The sequence below is a fragment of the Notolepis coatsorum genome, assembly GCF_963971535.1.
Source record: "Notolepis coatsorum genome assembly, chromosome: 9".
In the NCBI taxonomy this organism is placed as follows: Eukaryota; Metazoa; Chordata; class Actinopteri; order Aulopiformes; family Paralepididae; genus Notolepis; species Notolepis coatsorum.
In genome coordinates this window covers 34,463,558-34,474,721 of record NC_140173.1, presented here as the reverse complement: position 1 = coordinate 34,474,721, position 11,164 = coordinate 34,463,558, and positions in this window count along the sequence as shown.

The following is an 11,164-nucleotide window of genomic DNA, read 5'->3' as shown; positions in this document are numbered from 1 at the left end:
CATACAGTCAGCAGGTGTCGACTTTATCTTAGCTTCAAATCATCTGCAGGATTTTGAAAATCGACCCCAGTTCAATACTTTTTCTGTCCAATTCATTCTGGGACTGGATCTCACCTGGTCTTCTGAAACAGCTGTGATTGTGCTCTGCCTGGGAGCCCATGTGATTGTGCTCTGCCTGGGAGCCCATGTGATTGTGCTCTGCCTGGGAGCCCATGTGATTGTGCTCTGCCTGGGAGCCCATCTCCAGTCGCAGAGACTACAGAAGAGCCAGCAAGTAGAAAACAAAAGGTACACGTGACCCTTTCACTGCCACGCGACAGAAGGTTAACCCTTTACTATCACACAACCGGCTGTCATGTGGCAGTGAAAGGGTTAACCTTCTGTGAACTGTCGCAGTGAAAGGGTTAACCGTTTTGGTAGTGTGGCAGTGAAAGGGGTAAGTATATTTTCTGAAAGTATATTATAATGTGTATGTATTCAAAAAGTACACTAGTTTCAAGTTCAAGTTTCAGTTTTCTGTTTTATTTGTCACATATAAGGTATATATAATGTAGGTTACAGTGAAATGCTTGCTGTAGGAGCCTCCTGAGATTGTTTGATTTGATTTGATCTTTATTTATCTCTAACATTTTCAACCTTATTAAACACACACATTTGTAATAACAACAAATAACAAAAACTAAATAATAAAATAAAATAAAACATATCTTCCTAGACATGGAAGCAATAAGGAACATAGCTCAAGACAAATGGTTTTGTTCATGAAGGGACAGAAAGAAGCAAAGCTTATCTGGTCCTGCCGCTTCCTTACAATATCATATTAATATGTAATAAGTTATCTATCAATATAAAAACATTATATACCTATCCACTACAGCAAAAGATAAATTAATAATTACAAAAATACTAGTTGTAGTTCTGTGCTTCATATAGTAAAGAAAAAGTTAAAAGTTAAAAGAATAAAGACCAAACACAAAATGTTTGTACAAAATACAAAATGCAAAACAAAATGCAAAAATGCAAAAATGAGGTACTAAGGTTGTGGTAAATTTAAACCATGTATGTTTGTTTGTACTTACAATGTCTAAAAAGCTGTAGGCTACCTACAATTTTGGAAAATGTTGAAATCTGACCCTTTCTCATCAAAATAGCACACTTTTAATACGTTTACTCAAGTACAACTTAAGTTTGGTAAAACATTTTTTTACTTAGATTACACACATATTGATGACTATCACGCTAAATATGTGCTTTGAATTAGTACACAAGAGCACATGAGAAGTACCAGAAATACATTGCAGGTTTTCTCTCAGAAAAGTACATATGAGTAGAAATATACTTTTAACGCAATTTATATGCTAAAATATACTTTCAGTATATAAAAATATAAAGAATTTGGACTCGGGCAGATTGAACTGACCCACATGTCCGTCCCTGTTGAAAGTGTCCTTGAGCAAGGCATTGAAACCCCCAACCTGCTACAGGGCACGGCTGCCTCTGTGCTCTGACCTCTAAGTGTGTTTCATAGAGGGATGTGTGATTGACAGCTCCCCTCAAGACACACATCAAAGAACATGCGTTGGGTTGTTCTATGCTAATAAATCGTGGGCATTCATTTTATATTTCATATATTATATATTTAAGTAAATCTGGAGTACAACATTTAACACACTTAAGTACAACTTAAGTTCTTTAAAATCGACCACAACTTTAGTATACCTTATATATATATGTTGTATTTCTTTATTTCGCACCATTTCAGCAAAACAGTAAAAATCTAAACATTGACCATGACAAAAAGTGTATATAAAGGTGCTGAGTGAGAGGTAAGAGACGCAGATGGGCCTATTGTATACAGGGCCTCAACTCATGAATTAAATCAAGACTATACTAAATAAAATGATTAGTGGTGTCAATAGATAAAAAAAATTAACTAATTATTCTCATAATTTTCTGTAATTAATCTAGATTCATCTAGATAAAAAATAGCATTTTTCTACTTAAGACCGAAGCTTGTAACAGATATTTACTATATATTTACTTAAATCATGGAATTAATGTAAAATCAACACAAAGAAAGTACATTTAGATTCAAAGACTATTTTAATAGCTTTCTTTGAATACAGTTTCTCTCCTGTGAAATACAAATGTTCAACAAAACCATCAACATTGACTCAGCTAGACCTCTTTCTTATATCCGCGGCGAATATACAGCTGAAAGTCCAGAACGTTGAAGATTTTTCACTCCATAGATTAATCTAGAATAATTTATTTTAATGCTTTAAATTATTTAAACGAATCTCCAAAGTTAAAGCATTAATTTTGACAGCCCTAAATATTATACAAAGTATGCTTTCTTATTTTATTTACAAATAAGAGCAGCTCTGAAGGCTCATGGCGTGCCATGGGATGCTCCACTAGTGCATCACCGCTTTCACAAGTTCTTTTATGACAAGGAGACATCGAGAGGCTTTGTCTCTGACTTTTATCGCCATTTACTCATGACCTCGTATAAAGAGCTCCCCCTGGATACGATTTGGAGAAAGGATGTTCCGGAGTTGGATGTAGATTTTGATTGGGATGCAGTCTGGGAAAATGTTCGGTTATCCTCACACAACCCAGATCACCAACAGATTCATCTGAATTTTATTCACAGGACTTATTTAACCCCTAGACGATTGAATTCAATGGGTCTCAGACCTGACTCTCTGTGTACCTTGTGTCCAAATGGCACCACAGGTACATTTATGCATATGTACTGGGAATGCCCTCCTGTTGTGATTTTTTGGGAAAATGTTACATATCAGCTCTCAGACATTTTCTCTCTAACCATACCTGTATCTCCTTCTGTACTATTACTGAATGATCTCTCTAAATTACCGACCTCTATACAGGTGAAAAAACTAATTTTGGCCGGCCTCACAGCCGCAAAAAAATTGATTGCCTCACGTTGGTTTCATCCAGATAGACTCTGTCCAAAGGTATGGTTTCTCACCTACCTTGACGTGATCTATTTGGAGATATCCACGGCACGTGTTATAGGGGTTAGGGAATCTGATATCGTAATTTGGTTGGCTACAGTGGCAAAGTTGAGGGAACGCATATAAGTTTGGAAATGTTTGTTTAGATTCTTGTTTTTTTTTTATTTTTTTTTTTTATTTTTTTGCTGAGTGATGTATTGTGATGTATTATGAGTGTGATTCATGTTGAGGTCCTGGGGTGAGCGGGGGGAGGGGGGGGGGGGGGGGAAGAGAACGAGCGAGTGTCCATGTTAGGATGATCACTGTACAGTTGTATCAGTGGTTGTCTTGTCATGTGGTGTTGAGTAAGTCTTTTTATGTATTGTTGTTGTTGTATTGTGATATGTTTTGTTTCATGTTGGAAAAAAGAAAAGAAAATAAAAATATTTGATAAAAAAAAAACAAAGTATGCTTTCAGAAAATATACTTAAGTATAGTTGTATTGACTTGGGACACCTTGAACAGCTGTCATACACTTCTATTTCAGAATGATACAACATGAATGAATCAATCTTAATCACAAGTAACATTTATTTATATCTGTCGGTAGGGAAATGATATAGTAGACATATATTTTTCTGTTGAAAGTAATGTAATAATAACTTTATTTGTATAGCACTTTTCATACAGAAATTGTAGTTCAAAGTGCTTCACAACAGTAAAAAATACAGGCATAAGCGAGCATACAAAATTTAATAAAAAAATATAGAGAGGTAGCAGGGTGTAACGCTCCAAGATCAACTCATGCCTGGGAGAGAGAATGTCCCAGGCAGGGAGCCACCAGCGGCCACCTGCAGACAATGCACTCAGCCCTGAACATGTTGGTTCAAATGAATAACGTCCTAATGTGGCAATTAGTGTCCTTATTACAAATGTTGTCTGTTTAGGGTTGTTCTGTGTTAGTATTCTTATTCTGTGTTTTGGTATTTAGCCTGTGTGTGTTCTTTGATGGTTGTATTGTATTTTGTATTGTATCAGTTCTAGTGTGTCTTCCCCCAGCTGTTGATCGTTGGTAATCATTGTTAATTAGGTTGAGTATATTAGGTTGTCCTGTTCCCACTTCCTGTTGTGGCGTCATACCTCCGTGTTACCCGTTCGTTGTACCTTGCTGTCGTCTACCTTGCCCTGCTGTTGTATTTAGTCAGTAAGTGATTTAGTATTCTGTTTTTGTCATCTTTGTTTTCGTATCTCAGTCCGTGTTTATAGTTAGCGCCAGCGCCGCTGTGCCCTTTTGTTTTGTATGATATATATTTCTTGCCTTGAGTTCTATATTAAAGAACACCGTTGAGAAGAGTAACCACCGTCTCCTTTGTACTTCTAACCGCATATTGGGTCCTTCTTCATGCCGAATCGTAACATTATGACGCCACCATCACAAGACCCAGCGGGAAAGATAGTGGGAACGATGAAGGTTCTCTCCAAATTAATGGAGGGAGATCTGTCGAAATATTCCCCAGCTAAATTGGTATTTCTGTTTCAGACAATCCAGGACCACGCCGACAGCTAGCTGTAGGGCCCACGATCGGCCTAGCCCCCGCGGCTCGCAGGCCTCCGAGTTCTGGCAAGGCTCGGAGGGCGGGCGGGGCTAGTGCCGCTGGCAGAGCCTCCACGGCTGATCCGGTCGTCGGTGCCGTCCTGGTTCCGATCGGCGTGGTCCTGGATGTCACCGCTCCTCCGGCTTCCACGTCCTGTCCAGCCTCTACGCCTGGTACGGCTACTACACTGGGTCCAGGCTCCTCATCCCCGGAGCCTACGCCTCGCCGTTGAGATCGGTCCGGTCTCCACGCCCTGCCCGGCCTCTACACCTGGTCCGGCTGCTGTGCTGGCTCCCGGCTCCCCGTCTGGTCCAGCTCTGCATCGTGGTCGGCGTCCTGGTCCTCGCCGTGGTCTTCGACGTGGTCTTCGACGTGGGCTGCGTTGGATCCTGCTCTGCGGGTCGTCGCCGCCGCACCGCCGCTCCAGTTCTCCAGATCCGGTCCCTAGTCCGGCGGCTGGAGGGTCTCCCATCCGGGATCCTGCTCCGGGGTCCTTACCCTCCGTTCCTGGCTCCAGGCTCCCGGATCCTGTTTCTCTCCCCACCCCTCCTCTCCGGGCCTCTGTTCCCTTCCCCGCCTCCCCTCTCCGGGCCTCTGTTCCCTTCCCCGCCTCCCCTCTCCGGGCCTCTGTTCCCTTCCCCACCTCCCCTCTCCGGGCCTCTGTTCCCTTCCCCACCCCCCCTCTCCGGGCCTCTGTTCCCTTCCCCACCCCCCCTCTCCGGGCCTCTGTTCCCTTCCCCACCCCCCCTCTCCGGGCCTCTGTTCCCTTCCCCACCCCCCCTCTCCGGGCCTCTGTTCCCTTCCCCACCTCCCCTCTCCGGGCCTCTGTTCCCTTCCCCACCCCCCCTCTCCGGGCCTCTGTTCCCTTCCCCACCCCCCCTCTCCGGGCCTCTGTTCCCTTCCCCACCCCCCCTCTCCGGGCCTCTGTTCCCTTCCCCACCCCCCCTCTCCGGGCCTCTGTTCCCTTCCCCACCCCCCCTCTCCGGGCCTCTGTTCCCTTCCCCACCCCCCCTCTCCGGGCCTCTGTTCCCTTCCCCGCCTCCCCTCTCCGGGCCTCTGTTCCCTTCCCCGCCTCCCCTCTCCGGGCCTCTGTTCCCTTCCCCACCCCCCCTCTCCGGGCCTCTGTTCCCTTCCCCACCCCCCCTCTCCGGGCCTCTGTTCCCTTCCCCACCCCCCCTCTCCGGGCCTCTGTTCCCTTCCCCACCCCCCCTCTCCGGGCCTCTGTTCCCTTCCCCACCCCCCCTCTCCGGGCCTCTGTTCCCTTCCCCACCCCTCCTCTCCGGGCCTCTGTTCCCTTCCCCGCCTCCCCTCTCCGGGCCTCTGTTCCCTTCCCCACCCCCCCTCTCCGGGCATCTGCGCCCGTTTTCCTCCCCCCTGGCTGCTATGCCCCTCCTGGGTTCTTTCCTCGGACTCCCGGCCCCAGTTCTCCGGGTCCTCGCCCTGGTTTTTTTCCGGGGTCCCGGCCTCCTGCGTCACCCGTGCCCGGACGATGTTTTCGGGGGTCTGGTAGCCCCCCGTTCGGGGGGAGATACTGTAACGCTCCAAGATCAACTCATGCCTGGGAGAGAGAATGTCCCAGGCAGGGAGCCACCAGCGGCCACCTGCAGACAATGCACTCAGCCTTGAACATGTTGGTTCAAATGAATAACGTCCTAATGTGGCAATTAGTGTCCTTATTACAAATGTTGTCTGTTTAGGGTTGTTCTGTGTTAGTATTCTTATTCTGTGTTTTGGTATTTAGCCTGTGTGTGTTCTTTGATGGTTGTATTGTATTTTGTATTGTATCAGTTCTAGTGTGTCTTCCCCCAGCTGTTGATCGTTGGTAATCATTGTTAATTAGGTTGAGTATATTAGGTTGTCCTGTTCCCACTTCCTGTTGTGGCGTCATACCTCCGTGTTACCCGTTCGTTGTACCTTGCTGTCGTCTACCTTGCCCTGCTGTTGTATTTAGTCAGTAAGTGATTTAGTATTCTGTTTTTGTCATCTTTGTTTTCGTATCTCAGTCCGTGTTTATAGTTAGCGCCAGCGCCGCTGTGCCCTTTTGTTTTGTATGATATATATTTCTTGCCTTGAGTTCTATATTAAAGAACACCGTTGAGAAGAGTAACCACCGTCTCCTTTGTACTTCTAACCGCATATTGGGTCCTTCTTCATGCCGAATCGTAACAGCAGGGTAAGGTAAATCACAGTTTTTCAGTAATACAAAAAAATAAATAGAATAGATTAGATAGTGTAAAAAGTGCGGTTTGATTCAGTTAAAAAATAGGCAAAAAATAATCAAATAGAACGGACAGTAAAAAGTGTGAGAAAATTGTTCACAAAAAAAATATATAACAACAGAGCAGTGTATCGCTCTTAATACTTTGAGTTTCTTTACAAAGTTCTAACATACAACAGAGCATTGCTCTAACATACAACAGAGCAGTGCATCGCGCTTAACACTTTGGGCTAGATCCACAAAGAATGGATTGCACGGTGCTAATTGCACCCTTACTTACAATTCATTATGAATTGAAAATGGGGGACCCTGATGTAAACAAGACGAAAGTCTTTCTCTGGTCTGCATCCCCTTAACAATTGTGTGTATTGAGCCGTACTGTATTGTACCCATTCTGCAATTTGTTAATAAAATGTTCATTCAATCAATCACTGTGCAGATAGAGAGTAGAGCAGTCGTCTGGTAATCAGAAGGTTAGGGTTAAACAGTGGCTCAGGAGGTAGAGCGGTCGTCTGGTAATCTGAAGGTTAGGGTTAGACAGTGGCTCAGGAGGTAGAGCGGTCGTCTGGTAATCTGAAGGTTAGGGTTAGACAGTGGCTCAGGAGGTAGAGTGTCATCTGGTAATCTGAAGGTTAGGGTTAGACAGTTGCTCAGGAGGTAGAGCGGTGGTTAGGATGGGTCAAACACAGATTAATAATTTCCCTTCAGGGACAATAAAGTACTAATTATTATTTACTTCATTACTTATATATAGGTGGGAAGTGGGATTATTTTTTAAATTAACTATTATTTTTATTAAAAAATATATATTCTTATTTTTTTTATTAATTAATATAAAATATATAATTCTTATATATTTTATTTGATAGAGTGCAGAATGGGCCAGTGTCAAAATGTTGCTACTTTCCAGGAATAGAGACGAATCAAATTTGGTTAATTGAATACAAATATTCTCAATATTTCAGTGTCTTTGGTAGATAACTGTACAGTATAACTGTAAGGGTTCTTCATTTCCTGGCCAGGCTTTGCCTGCTGCTCCCTCCTCCCCACCTCCACCCATGAACAATATCCCTCCACCCATGAACAATAGTCCTCCACTCATGAACTATGCTCCTCACTCTGTACCTCCTCCTGCTGGACATTCACCTGAACTTCCCCTTATCTCCCTCATGCATACCATTCCTGGCGCACTGGTGTATCTTTGATGTCTACATGTCTCTCTGTGCCCTTCCCCTGCTACTTAGTCTCTTGCTCCCCTGTTAATTGTTATGTTCCTTGTTTAGTAGTTCCTTGTGTGGTGTGGTTGTATGCAGGGCCGCCTCAGGGGGTGTGCGAGCAGTGCGGTCGCACAGGGCCTCGCGGGAAGGGGGGCCTCGCACAATTTTTAATTTTAAATTTTTTTTGTTATTTTTTTTTGCGAGGCCCCCCTTTCCGCGAGGCCCTTTTTCATCACAGACCTAAAATCTAGTTTTGCTTATATGCTTATATATTTCACATTAGACACGTTTGTAGTTCCTGGCTCTGAGGCTCTGCAGGCAGCTCTGAGGCTCTGCAGGCAGCAGAATTGGTTTCAATGAGGGGAGGGGTTACAGGTAAGGTAGCGTCTGTTGAGTTCATTGTGTGTGTCTGTGTGCGTGCCGGGGGGGGGGGGGGGGGGCGTGAACCGACTCATTGCCAGACGTGAGCGATTCGACTCACGCTCACGGCAATAAATCGGCTCTTATGAACGAGTCGCTCATGACCGACCCATCACTAGCGTCTGACTATTTCGCGCGTGCAGCATTGGAGGTTATGCCAGCCAAGATGAAGAGGACATCGTTCGGCAGATGGACTGAAGATGAAAGTTGTTGCATGTTAGACAGTTCAGTCAGGCTAGCCATCCCGGCTAAAGACAGGGACAGCTAGTTAGCTTTAGCTACGTTATAATATTGAGTGCTAACGTGTGGTTCAGTCGGGATAGCCATGATGATGTCGGCTAGTAGCTAGCTTAGCTAAAGGCTAACTAGCGTTAGCTAACCTAGAGACAGCGCGTGCAGCATTGTTATGCCAAGATGAAGAGGATGGTCGTTCGGCAGATGAACTTCGTCAACTCCACGCGGTTGTCTCCATCCTCTTGGACGTTTGGTGAGTTTTTAATGCACTCTATTCTATTCCCACCGTGGATATCTCTCTCTCTCTCTCTCTCTCTCTCTCTCTCTCTCTCTCTCTCTCTCTCTCTCTCGGGAGCCAAGCGGGCCGACTAGCTGTTGTAGTACTAGTAGCTAACGGTGTGTGGCCTGGACTTGTTGCCGGCACCGCTATGGTAAACACCACTCTGTAGTGGGACGTGTATTGCCTTCTTTTTCCCTTCTCTCTTCGTATGAGAAGAGGAAAACACAGCGGCTGTCTGAAGTGTTGGCCTGTATATTGCTTTTCTCACGCTGTACAGTTTTTCAGTGGTAGCCGCATAGCTTGCTTCTGCGTTAGCTAATGGTTAGCGATAGCCGGGTTGAGCTAACTGTTAGCCAGTTAGCTGTTTAGCTACGACGTTAGCTGCCGGCTGCGCTCGGCTGGGAACGTTAGTTTGATGCTATCAGTTAGCCTAGAGTTAGCTGTTAGCTTGTGCTACGACCATTGACATTAGCCGTGAGAATAGCAGGGGGCCCTGGCACTCTGACTACGACATCATCTTTGACAGAAGATGTAGTCGGGCCTGCACCATGACAAGGATCCGGCCATAGCTTCTTTTTGTCCCGCCAGCGAGAGGCCTTTCGTCAACGTGGAGACCTGTGTTGCGGCCTTTCGCCCTGCGTTCCTTGGTGCAGGTAAGATGTCCATTGGACATTACCCCACTCTTCCTTCCTTCCCCTCCCGAATGTTTTGTTAATAACGATGTTTTTTTCCAGGCAAAACATATGTTACTTCACAACATTTGGAGATATGACATGTGCTGTGTGTGAATTGTCTTGGTCGTTTGTGTAGCTTGGGTAGCGTTGGCCAAAGCTGTGTGTGGCCTGGTGTCAGTACCTGGCTACTCTATTTGCAGTTAGCCTATTTAGCTGATGTCGGCCCTTGGCTCCTTGCTACTTTGTTTTCTCTGGTATAGACCCTCTTCTCTTTGGATTTAAGTGTTGATCTTTGTCCTTTTGGATCTATGTATATTCATGTTGCCTTTGTGAAGTTATCTTTTCCTTCTGTTTTGTTCTTCCATTAAAAGTTGAATATCCTTTAGGGGCTCATCTTTGCTTATCTCTCTCTCATACATGCTCTCTCTCTAACACACACACACACGACACACAGACATGCTCTCTCTCTCTAACACACAAACACACATGCTCTCTCTCTCTCTCTCTCTCTCTCTTTCTAACACACACAGTCTGCCTATGACGGCCTTTCTCGATGGCTAGGCTGTGCTCGCTGAGTCTGTACCTTGTCAAGGATCTTCAGTCACAGTGCTCAGGTATTCTGCCACTGTGTACTCTCTGTTTAGGGCCAAATAGCATTTCAATTTCTTTCCAATGTGTCTCTCTCTCTCTCTCTCTCGCGTTTAAATCTCGCACAGGGCCTCGCATTTCTCCCAGGCGGCCCTGGTTGTATGGGTGTTATGTTACTCAGTCTAGTGTTCAGTATTTTTCTTGTGTGTTTCCTTCCTGGTTGTCTCACCCCATGTGCGTCTCGTTTGCTAATTGCCCTGCTGTCTCTCTAGTGTTAATCGTTCCCCCTATATCTGGTGTGTGTTCCCTACCCTTGTCGTGGGTTCATTGTTTCGGTTCCTTGGTTGATGCTTGCGTTTGTTACTGTTGTGTTTCATGGCCACTGTTCCTGATTCTGTCGTGCTCCTGTTTAATAGTAAGAGTATTCTAGTGTTCCATGTTTTGTTGCTGCTCATCTTTGTTTTCACGTCACAGTATCGTTTTTGGTTAGTGTTTATTTTGTAGTTCGTTTTTGCAATCCTTTTCCTGCCAGCCTTGCTGAGTTTTTGTTCTTGCCCTTGGAGAATCCTTTGTTTGTTGCTACTGCCCATTTTGAAGTAAAGACCTTTTTGTTACAATTCACCCTTGGCTCCACGTATTGTCTGCCTATCTGCCTATCCTCTCCTCGTTCTGTTCTGCAATTGGGTCCTCCGACAACACTATCCCGAGGAGTGTAAAGTACTTGAGTAATTGTACTTCGTTACAATACTTAAGTACTGTTTTGGGGGATTTGTACTTTACTCGAGTATTATTAGGTTTGTATACTTGTACTTTTACTCTATTACATTTCAGAGGGAAAAAACATAGGTTTTACTCCTTACATTTAAAATGCAGACCTACAAAGTACAAAGTACAAATCTCGCAGGACCAACCATTTTAATTAGTATATTTGTTTCTCTGGCCGAACTAACGTTAACGTTATTAATCCTGTGGCCGCGC